Consider the following 13,650-nt stretch of genomic DNA (forward strand, 5'->3'; position numbering starts at 1 on the left):
ACTTCATTATCATATGCTCTTCTTATCTTGATGATTCCATCAAATATATGAATAGAATTCCCCTGCTGTCGAATATGGATAAGAGAAACAAAATCTAAGGAATATAAAGTACATCATGTAGACAATAATCTGCAAAATTCGGTATCTTCAAACAAATAGACCCAATGCTAGATGGCTTAATTTGAGACTTGTTAGGAACGTAAATAACACCATTAATATCGTCACTGAAAGTTTCAAAAAAATCTTTCTTAAATTTCATGTGACAAGTGTTTCTTGAATCCCAAATCCAAGTATCTCGCCATGAATAAAATGCATTGTTGAAAACATCATTCATATTAAAATTACAGTGAGCAACAATGTAATGTGAAGACTCTGATTATTTTCCCTTGTCTAGTGGTGGTTGATCTTTATTTTCATTTAATTATTCTCTCCTTTCATTGACTTTCTCCCAAGGTATTTTACAGTTATTAGAATTATGACCAATTTTACCACATCTAAAACATTTGATAATTGGTCTATCATTAAAAAATTCCTTTGCTTTCTATCATTTTGTTGTCTGTCTCCCTAATTATTTTTGCCCCCCTGCCTCTATAATTTCTCCTACCATGACCTCTACTACTTTTATCACCTCTAGAAGTTTCAATATGAGATTTTTCATCCTTTTGTGCAAGGCACAAAGTTTCTACATTCGAGTTAGGTGGAGCCTCTTTCTTCCCAAAGGATTTTTCTCTCTTAGCTATTTTTCTTACTAGTCTATTAAATGTAATGTATTTTAGCTACCCACAACTTGGAGAGATTCAAAATAATTTTGAATAGACAAGGTGAAGGATTTTTATAAAAGTTGTAATTTGTAAATCTACTTTAATTCCAGTGGCTTCTATATCATGAAAAATGGCTTTTATTTCATAGGCACTACTCAAAGGATCATTAACCTTCATGTCCTAATTAAACAAATTTAATAATAAATGAATAATTTTGAGTTTGGAGTGTGAATCATACAATTATTTCAACTTCTTTAGTGCTTCGAATGCAGTATCACAAGAAATGATATACCTGCTTACCTTTTATGTCACCGATGCAGTTATTAATGCATATGTCTTGTTGTCTTTTGTCTCCCAAATTGCATGTTGATTCTCACTATCAGGCGGCTCTGGTGCAATTTCTTTTCCATCACTATCCTTCTTGCCTTGACAAAATTCCCCCAAATCGCTTAAAAAATGTCACTTTTAAGCTTTCTAAACCACTCTTGATGATTTTCGTTTCCATTAAGAACAACTCCAACTATGGAAACTATTAAAGTCATAATTGTTATGTAGCCAAATACTCTTCAAATCCTTTCAAATTCAAAATATATGCAATACTCTGAAAAGATATAAATTTGTGTCTCCTCTTGTTTTAACAAAGTTGGCTTTATGGTTTAGTGGTAAGTTTAAAAAACAGCCTAGCAAAGAGATAGGATCAAATCTTATTATCCTTCAAAAATAAATTTTATTTTACCAATGGCCTCTTAAAAAAATATGTATTTCAAATCACCAGAAAATTTACCAAAACTTTCAGCCACCAAAAAATATATATCCTCGCCAGAAAATTGATCACTATTATCCTTCACAAATACTTCAATAAAAAATTCAGTAAATTTTTTTGTATTCTTCAATAATATTTATGTAAAAAAAGTTGTATCATTCAAACTTTGTATCATTTTCAGTAAAAGAATGTATTCTTCAGAAATCTTTCTATAAAAAACTTGTATCCTTCGGACATCTCCCGTTTGCTGTAAATGTATCTTATTATCCTTCATAAACTTTACTATCATTAAACTCATGTTTACTATGGTAAATGCAAATACTGTGATTAAACTCTTGTTTACTGCAGTAAATGTAATTACTAAAACAAATTATGCCACTCATTTTACCAAAACTTTCAGCCACCAAAAAATATATATCCTCGCCAGAAAATTGACCACTCTTATCCTTCACAAATACTTCAATAAAAAAATTCAGTAACTTTTTTTGTATTCTTCAAAAATAATTATGTAAAAAAACTTGTATCATTCAAACTTCTTATCATTTTCAGTAAAAAAAAATTGTATTCTTCAGAAATATTTTTGTAAAAAACTTGTATCCTTCAGACATCTCCCATTTGCTGTAAATGTATCTTATTGTCCTTCATAAATTTTACTATCATTAAAATCATGTTTACTATGGTAAATGAAAATACTGTGATTAAACTATCGTTTACTGCAATAAATGTAATTACTAAAACAAATTATGCCACTCAATTTCTGCAATCATCTTTCATTATGACTAAAATATATGAAACTTACAAAGAGTCAATATTTTGGGAATCCCACTCCATTGCTCCACTCGATTAACCTTCTACTGCACTCTATCTTCACAATCTTCACACTTTGTGTCCCCTTTATGCCATGGAATTCAAATACATGGAGTTTAGGAACAACTTAACCAGGCTCTGATACCACTGTACAAGCCCAAATAAACTCCACGATGAAAGAGCACAAGGAAAGAGCATCATATTATGATGAAATTATTTATTTATACATGTGCAATCTAGGTACGAGATAGTTGTGTCGCAGTAACTTTTTAACTTTAAAAATGAAATGTAAAACTAATTACATATTATACAATATACAATAACAATCCCGAAGGATTAGTTAACATTAACCACCTTCACTGATTTTACAAGGAAGACTACAAATGAGCCCCTAGTCTTTATCAATAAAGTGTCAAATGCATTTGATATTTGAACCATAACCAACCCAAAATTCCCGTTGACGTTGTTTTAGTCTTTTCTCTTTGTAAGTTCCTAATTACCATCATTGGAAGGATATAATGCATCTCCTTATCTACCTCAATGGAATTTATTAATTTGACATTAATTATTATTTAAGGGGCTCCTCTTCTTTCAAAGGATTTATAGATTCAAAATAGATCTTGTTGTTGAAAATTAGTTTAGTTTGATCAAACCTTCAATGTTTGTTTATGTCCTATCACTTGGTCCAAAAAAAGAAAGATGCATATGTGCCTTTTTGTATAAAGGGAAACTATAATCATCCTGGTTTTGAATATTTTTTGGTTTAGTACTTTTTATAGGGTTTTAGTTTGCTAGAGAACAATTCACAACTCTTTAGTGCAATAATTAGAGTTATTGTGCCTAGAGGCGCTCTACAACCCAGTATGAGTAGATCTAACTTAAAAGGAAGTTAAAGCAAACACATAAACATAAAGTAATTATAGGGGTAAATCTCACATTAAAACGTAAACTTAAACGTAAACATAAAAATAACATTTAACATTTTTAATTTAACATCTATCCTATTTAAAAATCAATCTAATTATTATTATGTATAAATGCAACATAAATTTAAAATATGAAGAGGTTTAGAAACACTCAATAAAGAGGTATGGTAAATAAATATAAATATAAATAAATGAGAGGCATGGTAAATAAATAAAACCTATTTTTATATTTACTCCATAAACCTCTTTATTATTATTTATAAACACAACAAATTTAAAATATGAAGAGGTTTACAAACACTCAATAAAGAGGCATGGTAAAAAATTATAAATATAAATAAATGAGAGGTATGGTAAATAAATAAAACCTGTTTTTAGATTGACTCCATAAACCTCTTTATTATTATGTATAAACACAACATAAATTTAAAATATGAAGAGGTTTACAAACACTCAATAAAGAGGTATGGTAAATATATATAAATATAAATAAATAAGAGGTATGGTAAATAAATAAAACCTATTTTTATATTTACTCCATAAACCTCTTTATATTGACAAAAAACCAAAAAAGAGGTATGGTAAATAAGTAAAAATCTATCAAATACGATTAGAAATTAATATCTAATTATACCAAGCCCATGGACCAAATACCATGGACCAAATTATTATTAATACAATGCAAAAAAATATTATTTACCATAATATTAATATAAAATTATTATTATTATTATTAAATCTAATATTCATATTAATATATTATAATATTGATATTATTAAATTTAATAACTTTGGATTAATACAATATCAAATTTGTTATATTATAATATATTATAATAGATGATGATATATATATATATATATACTCTAGATATATATGGGAGGGAAGATAAAAGATGTGATAGAGGTGGAGAGATACGGGTGTGACATAGAGGGTGGTAGGGGAGAGATGGAGATAAACTGAAGCAAAGGGGAGAGGATGAATCAGGAGAGAGAGAGAGAGAGGGAGAGGAGTGGGAGAGGAAGAATAGGGTCAGAGAGGGAGAGGGAGACATAAAGATGGATGTTGGAGAGAGAGAAGGAGAGAGGGAGGGAGATAGTGAGAGGATTGGATGGTGCAGAGAGAAAGACAAAGAGAGAGAGAGAGAGAGAGAGAGAGAGAGAGAGAGAGAGAGAGAGGGAGGTAGGAGAGAAATGGAGAGAGAGGAACGACAAGAGCAAGCACATGAGAGAGAGGTAGAAAAATCGAGGGATAAAGAGATGATTTTGGAAGGGGAGAGTGTTACAGATCCATTTGGGCACATCAAATCCCAACATTCAGATTAGTGTTCTAGTGCTCATCAAACCCTAAATTTAGTTGTTTCATAACCTAAACAAGTCAACCCTTTCAATTCCTCATTCCCAGACAATTACATGACTTGAATACCTCTAGGAATTGCCTCTAGAGGGACAAGCGCAGGTAAGCCCTTATGAAGGTGCACTGTAGAGTAGTTGAGTCCGCTACTAACATGCTCTGTAGAGCACTTAGGATTCCTTTCACCTGCACTGGGCGAGAATGAGTAAAATTCACATAGGGTTTCGGGCATGTGGAGTCATCTAGAAGTTTCCCTGTCTTATCAACTCTTATGAGCTCGAAAATGGATGAGGAATGAGTTAAGGTTCATCCTATCCTCTCATCCCTTCCTCCATGGAACTAATTCTAAGTATGGAAGGCCGTTCAATGTCACCATTAATGACAAAACCTCCTTCATCTTCCTATAAATTGACCACTCATCTAAGTGATCAGGGGCTAGATTATGTTGAATTGTAAGGAGATAATCCTGCAATGCGATTTGACTTTGCAGCGAATGATGTGATGCCACAAGCTTGTCTTGCTTTTGATGTGATGTGGATGGGATCCAAGCTGGAGGAATGACTTTGAATCAGACACTAATGGTTGTAATTCCTTCTTCTATCTAATAAAGTGTTTGAACCTTTTTCCATATGATGCGTTCTTTCATAATGCTTATATATATGAATTGCTTTTGATTCCTTTCATTTATATTCAATTCATCGTATGCTTTGATTGGTTTTCATCTTTTGTTGTGTTGACAAGGTACTTTTCAATTGGATCAAGTATCGGAAGGAGCGACCGAATCGATACAAGGGAGATGAGGGGAAAGCGGAACTACAGGTAGGCCTTCTATCCTCTCTTCTTATCTATCGCTTATAGGGAAGGTCTAAGATACTTTAAACTATTGTTATAGGCAAAACTACTTGTCTAGTGAATTAGTATTTATCTGTAGATGCTAAATTCTCCAAAACAGAGAAAGGGAGGGAAGAAGAAAGACATAGAGAGTGACAAGTGGAGAGAGAGTGTGTATGTTTTGGGGTGATATAATGAGACAAAAGAGAGATGGAGAGAAGGGGGGAGAGAGGAGAGAGATAGAGGCATATAGTAACAAAGTTGGAGGTTGAAGAGAGAGAGAGAGAGGTGGGAGAGAAAGGATTAGAGAGACGATGTGAGAGACTGGAGAGAGGTAGTGAAAGAGATATGGAGGAGGAGGAGGAGAGAGAGGGAGGTAAGAATGAAGACATAGAGAGAGAAAGGTGGAGAGAGAGAAAATGGAGTGATAAGGAAGATGGAGAGAGAGGGAAGGAGGACAACAAGATGGAAGAAAGATAGAAATGGTGCAGAGGGAGAGAAGGGTAAGACAGAGTGAGAGAAGGGAGTGATAGATATATAGATTGGAGAAAGAGAATGTATTTTTTTGTGGTGCTATAGAGAGATATAGGGAGATAGAGGTATGGATGGAAGGTAAACAGAGGGAAGAAGAGAGATATGGATACATGGATAGAGGGACAAAGAGATCGATAGATATGGAGTAAGATAGTCTGTGAGTTTGGGGGGGTGAGATAGAGAGACAAAAAAGGAGAGATGGAGGGAGATATAGATATATATGGAGGTGGAAGAGAGGGAATAAGATTTATTTCACTAGATGCATTGATTTCAGTATAGATAGTGATTTTTAATCCTATTTGATTGCTTGCACCAAATGCATTGATTTTAGTGCAGATGTTGATTTCTAATGATATTCGATTACTTGCACTAGATGCATTCACTTCAATATAGATGATTTCTAATCATATTTGATTGCTTTCATTGAATGCATTTATTTCATTGTAGATGGTGATTTCTAAAAATATCTGATTTCTTGCAATATATATATTGATTTCAATGTAGATTATTTCTAATCTTATTTGATTGCTTGCACTAAATGCATTGATTTTAGTGTAGATGTTGATTTCTAATCCTATTTGATTGCTTGCACTAGATGCAATGATTTCAGTTTAGATGTTTCCTTCTAATCTTATTTTCTTACTTGCACTAGATGAATTTGTTTGAGTGTAGATGTTTATTTCTAATCCTATTTGATTACTTGCATTAGATGCATTGATTTCAATGTAGATGTTGTTTTCTAATCTTATTTTATTTCTTGAATTAGATCCATCAACTTCATTGTAGATGTTGATTCCTGATTTGATGTAATTGGATGTATGATGGTACATTGATTTTAAAGTGATCGGATTAACAGTGTGCATTGATTTCAGTGTTAGCAAAAAAAAATTATTGACAATGTACATTGATTTTTGTGTTATAGTAATTCAGCCTATTAATATTGGAGAGAAAGAGAGACAATGTATGATGTTTACTACAACAGCTCGAGCTAAACACTTAAATGGTGTATGATTTCAGTTGTCTTTTTCATATAGTCGATATGAAAATATGATAAAACTAACAAGCATCACAATAAGAATAGTACAAGAATATAGTTTGATATTGATCACAATGAAGACTATTTGTAATTGACTACATTCTTATTATTCACATTTTCTATCATTAAACACTATTACATTGTCACTTTGCATTCTATAATTTTATTTCATCATTAAAGTTATTAACAATATTTATCATCTCAACAAACTGACATAACTAAGCTAATTTAAAATTAAAATGACGAGATAAATCTCACACATATTTAGAATATTTGAAATTATTATATTAATATTAGATGTATCTACATATTATTGATAAAATTAATCATATGTTCGATATATTTTTATTGGATGCACATGAATGGAACCAACCTAGATCCATCTTAACTTTATTTCTATCAATCACTGAGAGGGATCAAATCTCTTGAGGTGCAAACATTTCCTCAAGTTTTGCACTAAAACAAAGAGGTTTGCACCTATAGATATTTGATCCCTATCGGTGATTGATAGATCTAGAGTTAACACGGATCTAGGCCGGGATCCACATTTCCCACATCCTAATTAAGTTCTAATGTTACAAATATAATAAGATCCATGTACACTACATATAAAGCTTCTTCATGATCCAGCTATTTACCTACAATTTCTCTTTCAAAATATTATTTCATATATATTTTCATGTAGAATCTCACTAGAGTGAAGGTCCTTCATCTTTGGTCCTTGCTCAAAGTGAAGGATATTGTGTCTATGGGTGGATTGTGTGCACATGATCCTCTCTTATTCTCAACTGCAAGTCAGTATTATGGCATGAAATTTTGTAAAAAGTATTTATATTTTTTTTTACTTGTAGATAAACTAATTATGCGTAATAATTAAATAGTAACTCTCCATTGCATGATTGAAGCCCAAGTATTTAAAATATTAACATGGATAATTTATAATTTATTTACTTGTTCAAATAGAAATAGAAGAGTACTTTACATGTAGCTTGTATGAAAAAATATAATCTATATATAAAGGACTTGGGCCTTTAGTGTACAAGAAGAATAACTTTCAGAGAAATAAATCAACATTGCATTTACTCATGGATTTTTCCATTTTCATTGTTTCACCCAACATATGTTAAGATAATTTCCATGCTATTTTTATTTTATCATCATATTTCCATGTGCACTATTTGACAATCTGTTAGGCCCTATATGAGCCCCATGTCAACTCAAATCCATTATTAAGCCCTAGATATTAGTGATTACATTTTTATTTCTATATTGTTAGGTAGGCTAGAATCTCTAATGGTCACATTTTATTATCATTGTACCATTTTTCTCATATATATATATATATATATATATATATATATATATATATACGATACCTGATCTTAGGATCATAAAGTATAGTCTTGTAGATTGCATTCATTGTAAAAGGAGGTTTTACCACTACTATAACATACTTTTGAAGGATGTAGAAAGTGAGACTTGGACCATATTAAGGAGAAATATTAGCAAATAATTGGTTTGATTTTTAAAATTTGGTTCACTATACTTTTGGATCTATATCCTTTGGAAGTTAGGGTTTGTGAAAAATCATGAAATAAATTTAAAATAGGTCATCTTGGTATTTTTGTTATATCTTCCTATCTAGGATTTTTTCGACCGTGAAATCCTTATCGATTTTCAAAGACATATAGAAGTACCTTATTTACAATTTTTACAAATATATTTTAGGAAGTGGACACATGGTATGCTTTACAAGTTTGCATGTGACAAGAGACCACAAAATGAACAACTTTTGGGAAAGTTACCATAAAATTTAGTGAGGACTAAATTCAATTCACAACTATGGAATTACAAAATCTACATATTAGAGTATTACAAAATAAATTTCCACATCCAGAAATCCTCAAATCTCAAAGGTATATAAAAAATATTCAACCATTATGAATTTATCCAAATTAAATTAAATAACTTACATGTGACCTAATTGTTGGTTAGAAGATCATTTTTTTCATTTTTATAAAGATGAATTCTATCATTAATTTCAAAACTACCTCCATATTCATGTGTACATCGAATAATCCATGCTTTTTGATTAAAGAATCTAATAAGTGAAAACATCCTAGTCCAAACTATTCTACCAAAGATTAATGAAGAAGGGAAAACAATACTAGAACTAAAAATAATTTATAAAAAATGACTAAGTATCTATTGACAGTGTTGGACCCACCAATATTTAGGGGGTCTCACTGATATGAAGTCCCAATTAGACCTCACATTGTTTGGTGTAGGAACCCCATCTGGAATACCTACAAATTATCAAAGTTGTGGGTTTTAATGATGTGGATTGGCTGCAATAATGCATAGAGTTGTGTATTGGTGACATTACAGAACAAGTGTGTGACTGTGCAGAGGGTCAAGTGAAATTTATGAAATGTTCTAAAACAAGAGGTGAGACATGAGTGAGACCCTTAGAATCTTATAATATTACATAACCTAAAAGGAACACATGAGCATAAATACATCATGTGTTGGAAATAATATTGAGAGGAGGGGTGAATCAGTATTATCAAATCAAACACTTTTTCATTTCCATACTCAGATTCATATACACTACTTCAGTTAAGGGAACTTGCATGTACACACAACTGTGTTTAATGCAACTAGTGTATATCCAGTAAACTTATGATTCATTTAATCCATTAAATGTTGATCATTAGTTAGTGCATCAGAACTTTATTAACCATATGAACAATAAACAGGTGCAGTAAAATAGAACAAATCATCACACACAAGAAGCACATATGAACACCATGATGTAATGTGGAAACCCAATGTGGGTGAAAACCACCTGCTACAATTCGTCTCTATCTTCTTTTAATAAGAAACTTCTTTTTACAATATTTTTGTACTAGTGTGGCCTTATACCATTACGTAGGCTTCTACTTGTAGAAGGCTACAACCTTCTCTCATTCTCTATCTTCTCCTGGAAGGGAGCTACAACCCCCTTAACTCTTGTACTAGCCGATCCTTTTACTAGTATGTAGGCTCCGGCCTACTAAATGCTCCAACCTTCACTCGTTTTGCAGCTACTACTGGAAGGGAGCTACAACCCCCCTTAGCTCTTGTACTAGCTGATGTACTAGTATATAGGTGTTGACCTACAGAAGGCTACAACCTTCTCTTTCTTCCTCTAGGTACCACATTTCATAAATTTTCAGACTAGATACTCCTGAAGCACAACACCATAATATGAAGGCCATGTTTCATCCAATTTTCATACTAGACCCATCAATATCATTGATGCATACAATCAATCAACACTAGCATCATCAATCTCTGAATCACCCAGTACTAAATCACTGAAACCCTGTCAACAAACTGCAGTCACCAGAACACAAAACTCTACAACAATGTTTGGATCTAACTGTATCATCAAAAATCATGCATCATAGTGCATACGCTACTTGGAAGAGCTGAACCAACATGTATACGCAACTTCACCAAAGCGAACCAGCACATATGTCATTAATTACTTACTTATAGCTTCGTTGCACTTCTTGACTTCAGACATACCCAGATCATTACATATACAAGGATAATATCTGTGTTAGCAACTAGATCTAGTCCATCAGATCACATAAAGATAAGTCATTATGATCCTGATCCATTATTAGAACTCATCCATCAACACTGAATCTAAACACAATCAACCACACTGAATATGCAGAATACTGACACCAGTAAACAATCATCAAAACTCATCAACAACCAGAACCACCTGTAACTTCAAACATCATAGCTCATATGGTATATGCTACTTAGATGTATCTAAGATGCATATGTATGTGCCTTTATAATAGTCAACCAGCGTATACATATGTAAATATTCATTCATGATTTGCAGCTATTCCAAACTTGAGTTATACCCAGATCATAATATTTACAGAACATTACATGCGTCAGTATACAGATCTAGAATAAACATGATCAAACCGTATAGAGATGATTCATTCCAAGCCATTAGATCCCGATCTATCCTTAGATCTTGTTCTCCATCAACTGCTGATATTCCTCATCAGCTCAAATCAAGCAAGGCATCATGAACCCATAACCTTCATACTGGATCTCATACTTCATCAGATATTCGAGACTTACTTCATGCCTTTGCCTAATGATCTTCTCGTCCTTTTATAGTCTTAGGCCTTTACTCAATACCATGGTCCAAAACCACCTAGAACCAATACCTAGGACCAAATACCTGGGGTCAACACATCAGACAAGATACCTTGGACCAATACCATGGATCACAATACCATGGTCCAAATACCATGGCCCAAAACCAAATGTATGCGCCTTTCCTTGCATGAGAGTGCGTGTATACATATACGCACCTTTTGGTCGGCTAACCCACGTGTATATGTAGCTTTCTCAAGGGTAACCTACGTATACCTCTTTTTCTTCATTCTGTGAGCCTGAGCTGTGATCTGTCATCTTAGTAAGTTGCCATCAAGGACAACACCCACATCATAATGCCAACAATCTCCCCCTTTGGACTTGATGGAAAAGTTATCTTGCCATACTGAGAACTGTCATCTTAATGAGTTGTCATTGTTCCTTACATCTATATTGATTCCTTTGAGTTGCCCTACATCCCATGCATTCTGTCACATCTGATATCTCTTCTATAGATTCATCTAGTTATATATTAGTGAGTTGTTCTACTACAAGTGGGTTGCCATCAAGTACAACACATGCATCATAGTGCCAACAATCTCCCCCTTTGGACTTGATGGCAACAACCTTAACAAGTCACTCTCCCCCTTTGAAATAAAGGGCAAAGGGTGAACCAAGATATTCTTTTCCTTGATATACATTCCGCTGTCCATACTCCCCCTGAGTACCTACTGAAATCTCTAATTAAGCTTCCCCTTTGTATATGCCAAGGTGTACCAATCTGTCCATTCTGCCTCTGAGTACATGCTGAAATCTTTGCTCTACTGAAGTGTGTTGTTCATGCTCCCCCTGACTGTAAGCAAGGTCCGCAAAAAGATGTTCTACAAGAAGAAAGTTACTCTATACATCATAAATGACCTTCCTATCACCAAAGACTCATACATACATCCATCTCCCAACCAAGTGGGAATATAAAAATATTGACTCATCCACCCAACCAAGTGGGGATACACCAGATACCAATTGTTTATACATGACTGAAATATTACATCATCCTTCCCATGCATAGTGGGGTACAAATTACATCATATGGCCAAAAGGTATTCATCAAATGACTATAATAGATAGAGACAAACTATTACACCATGAGTCTTGATATGACCTTTACATGACATTTATAACAGAGACCAAATATCTAAATAAGACCATGATAGTCATCAGCAACTATCATACACAATGTATGATCTGCTCCATAAGCATATGTCAACAACATCTAGACCAGCAACATGTATATGTCCATTAGTGTATAAGTCATCAACCTATAACAAGGTATGTCTTCATATAGATATCAACTCATCCTTTTGAACATAATTCCGCATATGACATACAAAATCATTCACATTATATCATATGTGAAAAAAATTGTAGCCATATCATCAACATCAAGATCTGCATGATCTTATATATCATCCAAGTATCATCACTTCGGAACATCTGTACTATATGTCGATAGCAACATATGAGTGACTCATCATCAAGTAATGAAATTGTGTATTCAAGCTTGTTACTTCTCCTTATCCTTATGAAGATCACCATGTAAGCACCATATATGCATCATCAAAGAATCAACCACAAATCTAATCTGAACACCAACTATGTAACCCCAAGAATCATATGAGATTTTGTCATGGACAACTCATAACCATATCATAGCAAGATGTATCATTTAGCCATATAAGCATCATCAACAAGGACTACTAACCATCATGCCAACAATGCATTAAAATCGTATGCTCCCCCTGAACCCGTGCCATCTTGTTTACAGTCAAATCTGATCATGCATATACTAGCAAGAAGTATCAAGGCATCATCATCATCAAGTTAGGATCAAAAACACTTCTAAACATCTTACAAGTATAAAGACATTTCCACACATCATTAGCAGATTGTAACCATTATCAAACAGAGCAAATAATGAACTAAATCATATTGGACCCTTTTCCTGAGCCTGTCCCACTTCTTTTCTCAAACTGACATATACACGACTGTGCAGAGTCTAACTAGCATATATACGCGACTTCTCTTTATGAAACTTGCGTATGAGATTGAGAACACTGAAGTTTTATACTTTCAGCTTCCTCTAAGTTTATTATGTTTGTACATTGTGCTGTGCCACATCTTTTAAACTGTGCTTCCTTCTTCTTCCATATCTTCAAGTGTGATGATGTTTTCTCCTTTTGGTATGGCACATGTACTTTGTTCTTGCATTCCTTTGGTATATGTCCCAGCTTGTTACATGTATAACATCTTACATTTTTCATATTCCTTCTATAGCAATCAACAACTTTGTGACCAAACATATTGCAAGAAAAACAATATCTCTTAAAGTACCTAGAATGTGATGATCTTTCTGTGTGATGGTCTTGAACCATTCCACTTTTGTATCTAGCTGCAACATGTCCAAG

Source organism: Pinus tabuliformis, chromosome 9, assembly GCF_031772625.1.
Source record: "Pinus tabuliformis cultivar Carrire ecotype Pingquan chromosome 9, CPIR1, whole genome shotgun sequence".
Taxonomy (NCBI): domain Eukaryota; kingdom Viridiplantae; phylum Streptophyta; class Pinopsida; order Pinales; family Pinaceae; genus Pinus; species Pinus tabuliformis.